The sequence below is a fragment of the Hermetia illucens genome, chromosome 1, assembly GCF_905115235.1.
Source record: "Hermetia illucens chromosome 1, iHerIll2.2.curated.20191125, whole genome shotgun sequence".
In the NCBI taxonomy this organism is placed as follows: domain Eukaryota; kingdom Metazoa; phylum Arthropoda; class Insecta; order Diptera; family Stratiomyidae; genus Hermetia; species Hermetia illucens.
The window spans coordinates 46571765-46585914 of NC_051849.1; the positions used below are offsets into that span (position 1 = coordinate 46571765).

At 43.3% G+C, this 14150-nt stretch overlaps 1 protein-coding gene across 5 annotated transcripts in view; it reads right to left on the minus strand.

Annotated features, from left to right (window-relative positions):
* LOC119653699 overlaps positions 1 to 12983 on the minus strand; it is a 106029-nt gene extending 93046 nt beyond the window's left edge. For all 5 annotated transcript variants that reach the window (XM_038058619.1, XM_038058609.1, XM_038058600.1 and 2 more), the window contains exon 1: positions 12948 to 12983. The gene's annotated coding sequence lies outside the window, so the exon portion shown is untranslated. The remainder of the gene's footprint in view (positions 1 to 12947) is intronic.
* Between the last annotated feature and the right edge of the window lie 1167 nt (positions 12984 to 14150).

The following is a 14150-nucleotide window of genomic DNA, read 5'->3' on the forward strand; positions in this document are numbered from 1 at the left end:
CAACAACATCTGCGCTGCCTCCGCTGGCACTCGTATGGTGGCCGTTTGAGTGCCACCATAGGCTTTCCGTAGACCGACAACAGACTCCTCTGTAAGTTCTTTCAACTTGAATTGCTCCTTCAGAGCAGTACAAATTTCTCCTTTCGATGTAACTTCATCGAGATCCTTACATTGAAGGTAGATCTCATGTTTTTGGGCACGCACTGCGGCATTCTCCCCAAGTGAGTTTTTCACTTGAGTGCGAAAGTCATCAGTTTTGCCACCGCTGGATCTTTTCAGCTCGAACATGAGATCCCCTTTCTGGGTTCTTCGGATTCTGTTCACATTTCCGCTCAGATCTTTTAGGTCGGGATCAGCTTTGACCTTTTTGAGTATCTCCGCGTAGGACAGATTGCCCTTACTGGAGATAACAATCGCATCCGGACGAGTTCGCAATTTTGCTTTTCCTTTCGCTTTTTTGTTGGTTACTTTAGTCCATCCATCGTTTTCGTTCGTCTTGGGCTTCGCAACGCTGGTCGAGTTTCCTAGATTCGAGGTATGCTTTCCTCCTTCTGAACTGTTGGTGTTGGTTTTCAGGATGTCCTGTCCGCCTTTTTTTCTCTTAGGCGCCTGCTGATTATTTAAAGGATCCCCCTCTTTTTCACGTACTCGCTTATTTCGCTGGGATTCGATGGTAGTACGGTTAGGCGTCACTTGGGTCGCTTGTGATACTGTTGGCACAGCGGGGTTCGGCGTGTTGTTATTATTCTTCTCCTCCATCTGTGATCTATTATAGAGGACTCTAATGGCCCTCACCATATTCTTTATGGCTTGGTGCACGTTGTGTTTGTCTTTGATAAACTCGGACAGCTCAACTATCTTTGCCCCAAGCTGGGTGAAGGGTAATTCCTCCGGATCGGGGCTCCGCTCCTTATAAGCCCCGACATGGTTACTCCTTTTATACGCTGTTTCACTTTTGCCAGTTATTGACCTTGCCTGTACTTTTTCCTTCATCGCCTTTAGCATTGGTGGAGATCTCAAAGTTGATGAGCTTCTTTTGAATGGATCCTTATCTTGTTCCTGGAGCACCTCTTGCTGTCGCGCATCTTGAACATATGCTGTGGGTGTTGTTACAGTTTTTGTCGTCCAACGATCCATCTTCAGTTCATCCTTGGTTGTTCTTGCTACTGGTGTTCTCGGTAAGGTCGCACTTCGCTTGAACACTTCCTTCTCCTGATCCAAATCACTTGTAACATTATATGCCAAGGTGGCCAAGTTGTCCACCACCGAGGCACTGCGGTCGAGGGATATCGACGACCGGGAGCCCGCTTGCTCACTCCCAAAAGCCGCCGGTACTGGGGTTCCGAGCCCCTGCACCGTAAGTTTACTCCTTCTCTCGTCTTCCATGGTGGTTTTATGTTCTGGGTATCCTTCCCATAGCCATTTTGGTCCACGCACCAGAGATGAGCAAACACTAGCCCATACACAGTCAGAAAAGAAAAGTGCATGAACACATATTTACACATCAATAGGTATGCCCCTATCCGCCACCTGGGGTCGCGCCTGATGGGAGATCTGGCAACTCCTCACAGGATAGACTGGAAGCCTGCCCATCTCTTTCTGGGATTGATATGTACCTCTCGAGGGTCAAGCTTCCAGTCTATCAAGGCCACTAGTGGGTGGTAATAGTCACACCCTTTACGAGGTGACCCTACTATTAGCAAAAGGCTAGGGATTTAGTCTGAAAAGTCGAAAAGCAACTCCCCCATTCACGGTGTTATGCGAAACGTGCCCATTGGATAGTTTGCTATCGTGGATAACAGATTGTATTCTAACGGCGCCTTACTGATACCTGGTCACCTCGGTGATAAAGCTTAACTTTACCCGTGCTACGGGGGCTATGGCACGGCAGCCGTCCATACTCTTGGGAATCATATCAGTTCGCCTAAACCAAAATCTAAACATAAACTAGTCCATCAGGCGAAACGATATCTCCGCAACACCAAGAATCAAGTGACTTCACTCAACAAAGGAGAAGTTAGGAAACCAGATAGTAGAGCCAAGGTCAATACTAGCCGACTGCGAAGACCGCAACCAACAAAGGCACTCGCTCAAAAGGCAGAGGCCAGGAAGGGTACGTCTGAGGTCTCATTGGTGCAGGTGCCAAATAGTATCTGCGCTATCCAGCTGAAACCAGCGGAGTCCCTTGAAAAAGTTCAGGATGGACTTGAAGCCTTCAGCATCGGAGCCAAGCAAGCGGCAAGCGGTGGAAATCACCCCACAAGAGGGTAATGTTGACAGGAAATCCAAGCACGAGCCCAAAGGGGAAAGGATTCCGAAGAAGCCAGGGCTGAAGGTAGAAGACCGACCAGTAGCTATGCTAATGCGGTAGAGAGCATTCGACAAGCGATACGGCGGAAAGTATTTTCGCAACAAATACTCACTCATGAGTCATAATAATAATAATGATCGTTGGTGCAACAATCGAATTGGAACAGGGCCTTCAAGTGTATAAGAGCACTTTATTCAAGACCGTAACGGTACACAAAAGGATTACAGTACCCTGTACGAGACAATATGTTCGAGATTGCGCGAGATTATTACCCTGATTTGACTCAGGTACTCATTCATAGCTAAGTCGACTGGTATTCGACGTCAAATTACGATACAAATTCCACTGCCACCAGTTAAATTTGGACCGCGACCTTCCCTACAACAATCTTGTGGTATAACCTCTCAGCTATCCTGACACTCATGAGTACCCCTAAATAATTGAGACCTCATCGTTATGGAGATGTGTGAGGAATGGAATAAGGAGTTCATGTTCATCGGCATACGCTTTCGACCAGGTCTTATAATGGTAGACTACGCAACGGAGGACACGGCGGACTGGCTTGGAACCATGGTCATTAAGCTGCCAGGATGGATGGGAACGGAACTGTCGACATGTGCTGGCAAAGATATGTCAAGCGTACACATGGTGACGGTTTACCTTCCCAAAGCCGCAGCAATTGAGACAGGGAAGCTTCTGCACCTCCTCATCACTCAAAGCATGGATCACCGTTATGAAGAATTTTAGAAGCTATAAGGAGGGCAAAAGTAAACCTCTCACTATCGTGGTAGACGACCGACGCCTGGAGACAATTACACACCGTAATTGCCTCATCAATTACAGATTTAATAGCCTTCCTATGCAGGTGCACAAAGTGGAATCAAAGAAGGATACTTTAGAGGACACACCGTATTAAAAGCCTACCGAGATAACCGAAGGAATCACGGAGTCCATAGGGGCTAAAAGCACACGACCAAACAGGGAAGTGGACCTACTACCCACAGAAGAGGAGAACCTAGACGATCTAGACGTTTAAGGACTAAAGTCGGTACGCGAAAAGCAAGGAAATACCATGTTGGAGGAAGGAGATAAATACTCCGACACTCCAAGCACTAATAGAGCCGATGGCCAGCATTAAAACATCCCAGTTGAACTTCCACCATGCACAAGCTGTATCTGTAGTAATTGGAAGGGCAAGCTCGAAGAATAACATTGAAATAATGCTGGCTCAAGAACACTGAGTGTACCAGGCGCAGATTAGCGGTATGCAAGGAGGAAGAATGCAAGTAATTTGAGATTCTTCTTATAAAAAACCAAGAGCTTGCATCATTCTCAAAAGGAACTTAAAATATATGTCCTTCTTTTTCTAACTGGAGGCCTCGTGGCTGTCCAGTCTCACTGAAAGTCGAGGGAAGAACTTGGGAGGCATCAGGATACTTTCTAGAAGATGACACCCGGGTTCCACTGGAATTAGTCATTAGACTGGCGCTATCACTTCTCTTCGGCTACGATGCCAACGCCACCATAAGATCTGGGGAAGCAACTCCATCAATTTAAGAGGTGCGTACCTTCCTGAATTCATCCTTACTAATAACTTAGTTAGAAATACATAATGTAGGGAACACGCCAGCATTCATGATCAACACCAGGCAAGAGGGCACTAAATATAACTCAAGAAAACACTCTGATGAACGGATCGGTAAAGAATTGGGGTGTCGAATGAGACCTCTATGTCGGATCACAAAATAATCAGATTCGGCATTGAGGGCAACTAGGAAATAGATATAGTAATAAGGAATCCCAGGAAAATAGATACTGACTCCAACATAAGACACCTAAATGACAGCATGGCTCATCTGCAGGTGAGCGGTGACATCAGGAGCAAAATAGAGCTGGAAACAGTGGCGAAAGGGCCCAGAGTCATCATTGACACGTATGAAGCCAGCTTAGACGGTCGAGTTATCATCAAGAAGACGAGGCAGACGTAGGTCAGCGTAGGTCAGGAAGCCAGACAGCTTTTAAGGATATCGAATTGGTGGACCTCGGCGCAAAACCGGGATGTGTGCAGTTTCTTATTAACGTAGGCCTAGACCGGATACCGGTTGTTGCGCCGTTGATGATGATGATGTATAACGAAGCGATCAGAGAAGCAAGATAAAAAATCTTCAGAAAATTCTGTGAAGGGGTAGTACAAATTACAGAAGCATTCAAGTTACACAAAGCTATAGACAAAAGCAAGGCAGTATCTTCTGTCTGCCTGAAGAAGAAACCGAGAGTGAAGAAGTGAGGATACATCTGTTTCTCAGAACCCCGAGGTCCTACCCCACGGCGGAATGTAAAAACAATCTGCCTGACACCCCAACAACGGACAGAAGGGGAAGAAAGTTGAATAGAAAACTAACGAATGAGGTTTCCTCGGAAGCTAGAGTAAGATGGGAACATTTAAGCCACTGAGGTTCATTAGAGTAGATGGCATTTCCCTAGCACTACTCCAGAGACGCCTAGAAATCCTCTTAAGCCCTCCTCGGTAAGAAGCAGGTAACCTTGGGATATATACCAAGGGTGTGGAAGCGGGAAAGAGTGGTCTGGTTAGTAGTTATAACTTCCGAAAAATGAGTAAGCTTAAGCTGCCGACTCTGTGTGTGCATGTATGACCTCTGGCAATTTCATAATCCTTTCCCAATTTATCACCTAAATTGCGAAACTTTCCAGATTTTAGTTTACGTAACATTTAGTGATTTGGTATCTCCGTACCTTACTTGTGTAGACTTTCGCCTAAAGTGTCCGTTGTATACACAGTATCAACTCTGTTTAAAGTTTTAATTAAAAACGCAGTCTTAATTGTCTGGGAATATCTGCGAATATGCTACCAAAACTTTGTCATTGTATAGATTTGAATGGCAACGATCCCAGACTATAATGGGGAGCATATGAATCAGTCTAACATTTTTTAATTTCTTATTCTGTTTTTCTCTTGATGGAATTTTATTATGGGATTATTACCTATTAAGATGTTATTAGCTATTATGAATGAGTGAATTGAATCCAAAGTGTTTACGTTACCGTTATATAATTTTATTACAAAATTGGTAAGATTTGGAAACTACAAAATCGGTGACCTCCAGTCAAACTATTACTAATTTTCAGTCCTACTTATTCGAAATTAAAATTAAATTAAATTAAATTAACCTGCATTTTAGGGAAACCCACTTTGTTGAGATTTTTTGTAAGTCGAATACTTTTATTTGATATGTTTCTTTTCAGAGAGGTGTCCTTTATTTTAAGCAAATACGGTACAAAGACGTGTATTAATCACAACACGTGCTTTGTTTTATCTTGTATTAACTACTAAACAGTAGCGTCTGGGTTTTTTTTATTACAAGGAACTTATTGTTAATCTTAATATGCTGCATACATTTGATATACATAAGATGGCATATTAGATATGCATTTACTATTGTGTCCAGAAAGTAAGACTAGTCAGCTATTTAAATCGCGCGGGTAAACTGTCAACTTTTTTTTCTTAGCGGGTAGCATTGTCAGACATCTCTGACAAATTGTTTTACGAAGCTATACCATGTTAAGCAAAAAGTTACATTAAATTTTGTCGATAGAATGAAATTTGGGGTGCAGAAAGTTTCAGGATAGTAATAGAAGCTTTGGGCGACGATGCTTTGTCGCAAAGGAATAATTACAAAAACAATTTAAAGAAAGTCATGAAAATGTTGGCGGACAACCATCAACCTCCACAGATGAACAATACGTCAAGAAATTCAAAGAACTTGTGGTTATCAATCGTCGAATGACTTCTAGAAACCAAGTTAGATTGTTATTTGAGTGTTATGTGCCGTTTCCGTGAAAGATTTGCAAGAATGAATTAAGGCCAGACAATTCTTAGTTTTTGAATTACGATAAGGCACCTTCCCACACTGTACTCGTTCTTCGCGATGTTTTCGCCCAAAATTTGATGCATATTGTTCCACAACCACCGCATTCCTCTGATTTGTCACTTTTGTCACTTCTGGCTATTCTCAAAACTCAAGACATACCACATGAATCACTACCCGCTCTGAAAGCCATCCCAGACAGCGCCTTTAATTTAGAGGATTGGAAAATACGCTGGCGTATATTGTAACCGGAAGGAATTACTTTGAAGGCGACGAAATAGATTTGTAAGAATAAATAAATAGATTTTGAAATGCAATAAACAAAAATTTTAAATTGAGAAAAGAACTAGGTATCCTCGGTGCTAGTACCTAATTAGGAGGATTAGGACATTAATTTCAAGTTAAAAATTTTAAATTTTTCAATTTTTGGACACAGCTGCATTTGCCGCGCGAAACAAAATTTTACTCTGACAACACTAACCCAAGGAAGGATGGCGTCTCAACGTCAAACAAGAAGTTAGGGACAGTAATAGCAGATTTATCTACGGACACAATAACATGCTGCAAATGTAAAGAAGATAGTTATTATCGAAATCAGTGCCCGTTATTCTTCTTTTTCTTCATTGTCCCGTTCACAATCCGGGTCGGCTCGTCGGGATCGGTTGGCTCCATCAAATGCCTGATCTGGATGCAATCTCGAGGCTTTCAAATCCCCAACCAACGTATCAAACCACCATTGCCTTTTGGTCGTTTACCATTGACTTTGATGTTCAGACCAATCTTGGCATTCGCGTTAGCGCGAATTACGTGACCATACCATCGAAGACGCCTCTCTCGCAATTTTTCCAACGTCGGTCCAACCCCATAACGATCGCGGATATCCTTATTTCGGATGTGATCAAAACATTTCATGCCACTAGTGCAACGCATTATCTTCGTCTCCATTACCGCAAGACGGTAGGGTGCCGGATGTTGCGTCATTACTTCTTGAGAAATCCGGCTTTATTCACGGTTATTTCAACGATTTCGCGAATACGGTTGTAAAGAATGAGTTCAAAAATCTTCATGGTATGGGAAAATAACCGGATCGGACAATAATTTGAACATTCTTCTGGACAACCTTTCTTTTTCCATATTGGAACTGTGGTTCTTTCTTGCCGATCAGATGGCGTTCTTCCTTCCTGAATAATTTGATTAAAGAATACTTAACCACAGTGTTGGGTCCCAGCTCTTCGCTTTCCACAGCTCAGATACGATGTCGTCAGGTCCTGTGGATCTCCCCGATTTCATTCGTTTTATTGCTTCTTGGACTTTATGTGGAACTGCTCCACCTGTCCATCCGTTGCGGTTGGTAAGCAAAGTACCGTAATTGTCATTAACGCAACAGAAGTGTTCAATAGCTTGTGTGGGTTCGTTTCGGCTTTTGACAAGTCGATACAGATTTCTCTCTTCATCCCGAATGTCCAGTCTATCGTAAAGATTTTTGTAATGGTCCGCTCGGGTGACAGCGACCGCTTTCTTTGCTTCCCGGTTGGCATTCTTTTCAATGTTCCAATTGCCCAGTGTTTCGTCCTCGAAAAATTTGTGGTAGAGGCGTTTCTTTTCACGGACATTCATTTCAACATTCCAAAGCCAAGCATCTCGGTTGATGTACCGCTCACCCGGCTTGGTGACCCCAAGGGTAGCAGAGGCCGCTTAGTGGATCGTGTCTTTCATTTGGGTCCATGATTCTTCCACATTCGTAATGGTTGGTAATCCCATAGGTGAGATCATTTCTTCTTTCTTCTCACGAAATCGCCACCATTTAATGCCCCGCGCGCCAATGCGTTCCTCACGCTGTTTTATTGGTGGCTTAATTCGCAGGACGGCAATCAACTGCCGATATTCAGGTGCGATGGTCTCATAGCGAACAGCTTTGCAATCAGTGACAGTAGTAAAATGCTGCCGTCTTATGAGAATATAGTCGATTTGCGTTTTACTGTACTCACTATAAAGTTTAGCAAGATGAGACAATCGTTGGATGAACCATGTATACATAAGTACAAAGTCATTCATCATCATTATCAACGGCGCAACAACCGTAATCTGGTCTAGGCCTGCCTTAATAAGGTACTCCAGACATCTCGGTTTTGTGCCGAGGTCCACTAATTCGATATCCCTAAAAGCTGTTTGGCGTCCCGGATTACGTGACCCGCCCACCGTAATCTATTGAGTCAGATTTTATCCACAACCTGATGGTCATGGTATCGCTCATATATTTCGTCGTTATATTGGCTACGGAACCGTCCATCCTCCTGTAGAAGGCCAAAAATTCTTCGGAGGATTCTTCTCTCGAACGCGACCAAGAATTCGAAATTTTTCTTGCTAAGAACCCAAGTCCCTGAGGAATACATGAGGATTGGCAAGATCATTGTCTCGTACAGCAAGACGTTTCGAGCGGAACAGTTTTTGTAAGCTGAAGTAGGCTCTGTTGGCTAACAACAACCGTGCACGGATTTGATCATTGTGCCTGTTATCGGTTGTAATTTTCGACCTTAGATAAGAGAAATTATCAACGGTTTCAAAGTTGTATTCTCCTATCCTTATTCTTCCCGTTTGACCAGTGCGGTTTGATGTTGTTGGTTGGTTGGTTTTCGGTGCTGACGTTGCCACCATATATTTGATCTTGCCTTCATTGATGTACAGCCCAAGATCTCGCGCCAGTTGTTGCCTGCTCGAGTTGGATGAAGGTAGTTTGTACGCCTCGGGTCTTTCTTCCCATGATGTCGATATCATCAGCATAGGCCAGTAGTTGGGTGGACTCAAAGGATCGTACCGCTCGCATTTACCTCTGCATCACGGATCATTTTCTCCAGGGCCAGGTTAAAGAGGACGCATGATCCCCTTGTCGTAAACCATTGTTGATGTCGAATGGTCTTGAGAGTGATCCTGATGCTTTTATCTGGCCTCGAACTTTGGCCATGGTCAGCCTCTTTGATATGAGCCAATGATATTCTGAGCGTATGGAGCTATGCGGCCTAGCAAGATAGAGGAGAATATCTTATAGATAGTACTCAGCAAAGTGATACCTCTATAATTGCTGCACTGTGTGATATCTCCCTTTTTATGTATGAGACAGATAATGCCTCTATGCCAATCGTCAGGAATTGATTCGCTGTCCCATACCTTGAGTACAAGTTGGTGAACCGCTTGGTGTGATTGGTCGTCTCCATATTTCACAAATTCGGCTGTAATTCCATCGGCTCCTAGCGATTTATGATTTTTAAGCCGATGAATTGCACGGGCTGTTTCTCCTATACTTGGTGGTGGTAGTATTTGTCCGTCTTCTTCAGTTGCCGGACCTCCAACTCGCCAATGTTCTGGTTGTTCAGTAGTTCACCAAAGTACTCGACCCATCGCTCCAATATGCCCATTCTGTCGGAAATCAGATTTCCCTTTTTGTATCGGGAGGATGAGCATCGAAGTGTATAAGGCTTCATCTTGCTGACTTGTTGGTAAAATCCCCGCGCCTGGTGCGGTTGCTCCCTGCACTTTCCGAGTTCACAGAACTCTTGATTCTCCCAGGCTTTCTTCTTTCGCCTGTAAAGTCGCTTCTCCGTTCGCCGGAGTCCGTGATAAGTCTCTGCGCGTGCCCGCGTCCTTTGAGAATGCAACATTACTCGGTACGCGGCATTCTTCCGTTCCGTAACTAGCTTACATTGGTCGTCAAAGCAGCCATTCCGACTCCTTTTGCGACTGGGGCCAAGTATGTTTGTGGCCGTATTTATGATAACGTCCTTCAAGTAATTGTGAACATCATTTGTTGATGATTCATTTCCAGATTCTCTGTTGATTGCAAATATTGCGGCATCCATTTCCCTCTTATAGGTGTTGAGGAGACTGTGTTGTGGATGCTGTGATGATGTTTCAACTCTCACCTGATTATCAGAGGGGTTTCTGGGCGGTGTTGTTATTCGAGCACGGAGCACCATGCCAACGAAATAGTGATCCGAGTCTATATTGGCCCCCTTTTTTGTTCTGACATTCATCAAGGCTGAGAGGTGGCGGCGTTCGATCAACACGTGATCAATTTGGTTGAAAGTGGTCCCATCTGGAGAGGCCCACGTATGTTTGTAGATCGCTTTCCGTGCAAATCGGGTACATCCAACAACCATTTCATGTGACACTGCTAATTGAATAATCCGCAGTCCGTTATCGTTAGTATTTTGATGTAAGCTATGGGGGCCAAAGTATCGCCTGAATATGGGCTCCGTCCCTACTTGGCTGTTAAAATCCCCAAGTATGATTTTGATATCATATCTGTGAACAGACTTCGAGGGTTCGTTCTACTGGCTCGTAGAAGGTATCTTTCCTCGTATATGGCGTTGCGACACTTCTCCAGGAAATTGGTCCCTGTGCAACGCACCTCCAGTAACGCTGCTAGATCAGCCCTATATTGGGACGGGGTATCGGTTAGCTGCTTTGCAGCTCCATCTCTCTTCCTCTCTTCCATGAGAAAATGCGCAAATTGTTATTCCTTTATCGTTGCCGGGTTCGTCGTTGTGATATCCATCCAGTCCGAGGCTCCTGTTGTGACTTCTTAACTTCAGTTTTCCGTGTAGGGTTGTCAGCCCTACCCAACCCTCAACCTGGAGGTCCAGTTGGTACAGTTTGTCCCGTTTTTAGGCGCTGGAGACACCCTTCTCCGTTTGCAGCTTTTCGTTAAGAAAGGGTTCCCAGCGGTCATCACGTGGAGGTAGAGATAGGGTTTGGTAGTAGAACTGTTGGTGTTGGTTCAGCAGGCATTTCCCAGGTTTTATGCTCCATCGTGGGTACCAATCCACGTTCCGCCCTGGGACCTTTACTACCCAATGAGTCATTGGTGTCCGCAAAATCGATTATACGCTTGCCACCCGCATTGCGCGCTCCGAACCGCTATCCCCCATGGCGCCTGTCACCGTCTTCCTTCTCACCCACATGACCATCAACGTCACCGGCAATGATGGCTTAGTCAACAGCAGGCACGCTACCAGTCTCTTCATCGAGAAGTTGCCAGAAGACATCTTTCTTGGCATCAGGTCGACCTGTTTGTAGTGCGTATGATAAACATTACTGGAGTAATGAGAATTCTGCCAACCGCAGTATTTGAAAATATCCTAAATCACATAGTCTTAATGCCCGTGAGGAGAATTATTTTTCACTTTTAAAGCGACCGACCGAATTGAGTTAAAGTGCATTTAAAAAAAACACGAGGCTGGAAATCGCCCAACTCCCCCGACAACAACAAACTTATTTTAGAGAGAAATGTAATATATACCATTTATTTGCAGCAGAGGAATATTTGTAATGCGCTTGTAGAAGTCGCAATATTCCAACTCCTTCGAACAATGAAGAGGCGTTAAAATAGTGAACAAAACCGCCATTTATCATCGAAAAGCTTCTTAAACTCGGTTGATTGAAGAAAACGTATCTAATGTGTCAAGAGGTTCAAGCATTGTTAGCAATTAAAATATTGACACATTAGCTCGCCGATGGTCTGGCTTCACAATGGTGGGCTAAATCCTGCCAAAAGCCGGATCCCATCCAATTTCTGAGAACATTCGACTATCACCTGAAAAAAATCTAGATAGTGATATTGGCTGTCTGAAGCTAGCACGAGAACGTAGGCCTGTAATTGTAGCACAACTGTTTTACTTATAACGAATCTGGGAAGATGTACTAGAGGATAACATAATCAGCCTAACATGGCCTGGATGCCTAAAATGACGGGTTCTCCTACTTTTCTTCCCCTATATGTATACAAACTTTTTTGGCTGCAATTTGATTAAAGATACTTTAACTTCTCTCAAAAGAAACTCATTATGATTCTTTTCCTTTCCAACAACAGAACTGAAAAAACAACCCAAGTTTCCAGTTTAAATGCTAATTAGACTTAATTTACATAGAAAAAATTATATTCTCATTTATATTGCGTTGAAGTTTATCCGTTGGTGCAAAATCATCTTTATACGAATGATTCAAAATTTCCCGGAAATCAGGTTGCCTAGGAAATGCCCAGTGCGCAACAATCTACACCAGCCATAACATCCTCCATTACTCCCGAACGTACTACTTTGAATCGTGGGTACCTTACATGGTGGTACATTGCTTCATGTACTTACAAACTTTTACGAAGGAATAAAAGTTTCGAAGACTGATAGGCATTTCTTACCATATTCGAGCTTTTTAATGGTTCACATATGCAACGACATAGGAGCTGAAGGCGTACTTCAAATGCCAGTTAGTTTTGACTATATGTGGTTCTCAAGGATACGAGCTCCCTCGGATGAAGCACTCGAGAAAGTTGGCATATGTAGGTAAAGCAATAAATATAAGCACATCCGTCCGACTTCGCGAAAGTACTATTTGCTCGCTTGTATAGCAATCGCTTCGGTACAGTTTATTGCAGGTTCACTTCAGGGAACATCAAGTACCCTTCCACACTCTTGTCATCGGTAAACCTCGGACAAATTCATAAGAGATGCAGATAGTGATAGCGTAGACTGAATCTCCCAGAATTCATACCGAGGATGTAAATTTGCTGTTAAGTATATTCACTTATATTCTTGGAACATGAAAAGTTCTTGGTTTAATTCAACCTCACCCTTGTTCCTTATTCCATAACACGTGTATGGGTAGCACTTAACGTCCCAGAAGGGAAATTATGTACAAATATTTATGTGTAAGAAAAGCAATAATTTTGAAAATTAGCCACTCTTGATGATAGTTACCTTGGGAAGTAATGTAAATTGTAAGCAGCACTCCACTTGTAGATAATTAAAACACTCACGGGCTCCAACCAAAATACCCAACCGGCGGTTGATATACCATAAAATTCGGAAGCACTCCACAATCACATTCACTGTACGACGGTGTTCTTATAACATCTAATAACTACTATTCACTTGTAGAACGTAATTCAAAACATTTTCCTTTTCGGCCCTTTTTCCACACACATTCCGACACTACAGAGAATTGCATTCATATCACATCATCTGAGACCAGTGTCCAGTGAATATTTCCCACATGTGTAACTTCAAACTCGTCCATTCGTTCGGAAATAGTTGCACAATGCGACTGCGGGAATAGCTACTATGATCAGACTGCCTGAACTTAACCGACGTGGGACTCATTCGGGTCCGGCCTAGGCTTGGCCTGGGACTCCCTGAAATTTGTTCCGCATGGTGAACTCCCTCTTGGAATTACAACGTGTATGTACTTTCCGTTTTATTGATATTAACGCTTCAGTGGTCCTGGAGACTCAGAAGTAACAAAGGCCACTTCTTCGATTTTGATTCCAGAGCGAAATGTTTATGATTTCTAATATTTACGAGAGGTCGCCGGTGAAACTAGAATTGTTAATGTTCTCCGTTGATTCAGATAAGTTTGGCTCCCAAACACAACTAACTGCACTAGAAAATAATTTTCTTGTCTAAGCTGTCCACAAAGTCGAATTTTCCTTCAATGGGAACATTCGCAAGTTGCCTTGACTTTAGTTTGTGAATTATTTTCGCCAACAATGTTGACTGTAGATTGTCGGGGTTCAGCAAAACTCTATCGATTCTACCAACGTATCGATCGGAGTAAAGTAAGACGCCGATTCCTTTTGGAGTCTTGGCTTTGTTTTTCAGCCCAGATTTCCTCTCAATAATAAAGTGTGACATTTGAAAGGATATGGGAAAGGATATGCCACGTACGTATATATAACAAAGCCCAGGTATGAGGATCAAAAACAAAAAAAAATATATATATAGCTCGAAAAGTGTGCACTGCAAAAGTATCACCCCATTTAATGTCGTTTGCGTGCCTCGAGGCAAAGTTAAAGCTGTGTGACTCCTTCGGAGAGTTTCATATTTAATGTCGATAATAATGGGTTAGTCTGCACGTTCAATCCCCTGCTGAAATAAATGGTAAAATATATGACCGTCCTCTCT